Source organism: Pyxicephalus adspersus, chromosome 6, assembly GCF_032062135.1.
Source record: "Pyxicephalus adspersus chromosome 6, UCB_Pads_2.0, whole genome shotgun sequence".
NCBI lineage: Eukaryota > Metazoa > Chordata > Amphibia > Anura > Pyxicephalidae > Pyxicephalus > Pyxicephalus adspersus.
In genome coordinates this window covers 14,932,646-14,933,888 of record NC_092863.1, presented here as the reverse complement: position 1 = coordinate 14,933,888, position 1,243 = coordinate 14,932,646, and the positions used below count along the sequence as shown (strand labels likewise).

General features: G+C 34.1%; 1 long non-coding RNA gene across 1 annotated transcript; it reads left to right on the top strand.

The window, feature by feature from the left end:
• The first annotated feature begins 283 nt into the window (after positions 1–283).
• On the top strand, positions 284–671 carry LOC140332470 (uncharacterized). Its single transcript, XR_011921135.1, has 2 exons — positions 284–405; positions 499–671. It is a non-coding gene; the product is annotated as an uncharacterized lncRNA (long non-coding RNA).
• The last annotated feature ends 572 nt before the right edge of the window (positions 672–1,243 follow it).

Genomic DNA, 1,243 nt, shown 5'->3' with positions numbered 1-1,243 from the left:
CTAAAAATACAAGTATACAAAAAATATAAATATAAAAAGAAATATTGTGCAAACAATAAACCCTTAATATGAAAATGCTGCAAAATGAATACTCACAAAGATAACTATCCCTGCAAAATATTAGTATGATATAAAACAATAAAAAGAAGAAAATGCTTCCATTGTGTACCAAAGACCTGAAATATACTGCGCTAAAACAGCAAGGGTAAACTCATTGAGCACCTTAAAAAAGTAAGATAATAGGAAGTAATTAAAAAAGGTGTTCCCTCTCTGCTCTCTGTTCATCTAAATCAATCATGATTATATTAAAGAACTTCTTGGAGTAGTCCCTGTCTCTGGTGTCCATCTGTGTCCATCAATTGCAATGTAAAGAGATACATGGAACATTATGAGCATCCCATAACTGTAAGTTTTATATAAATACTTAATTATATGTTTTACAATGGAAATTGATATAATTGTAAATACTTATGATATGATTATGTGTTAACATAATAGATTGCCCTGCCTGTCCTGAAGAAGTGGACATCGTGTCGAAGAAGTCCGCAAAACGTGTCGACAGTGGGAATATCATAGTGGGTGCCCATGCAGGAGATACTCAATATTATGGTGTATGTTTTTATGTAATTGTTTATTGTCATTTTGTATTTAAATAAAAGTTTTTATGATTTTTACATCAGTAACTCTGGCCTTTAATGTCCCAATTTTTTGATGTGACTTGAACTAGGGATGTGGCCTTGGAAAGATGAGATATAGAGGAACTCTATATAATACTTATATTATACTTATTATATATAATATTTTTTCTACATGTCTGAAGATAGGCTTAGTGACAGCTAAGGAAAGTCTGCTTGACCATAGCCAAAAAATCCACAAGGCATCCTAGGCAGGAACCATCATACTTCTGCAATTAACCAAAGGAATAGCCTATTTGGTAAAAGCTGTTCATATAGGCAGTTGGTGCCTGGCGGGGCAATGGATTAGAGATAATAGAAAATGGAAAATGGGGTACCTATTGTATTTCTTATCAGTGTCAGCCGAAAGGAAAGCAGGGCCATGGCTGCCATCTTCCTTGGAGCTCCATTTTGCCTTAATCAATTTCTGGTACAGACTCTTTGGAGCAAACTTTACAGCTGTTCACGACAAGCAAATCAGCAGTATATAGTTTCAATTCCTGATTCACTGGAATCATTTCACTCATTTCTACCTGTTATCAGTTCCCTTTAGAAACATCTAATTAGAA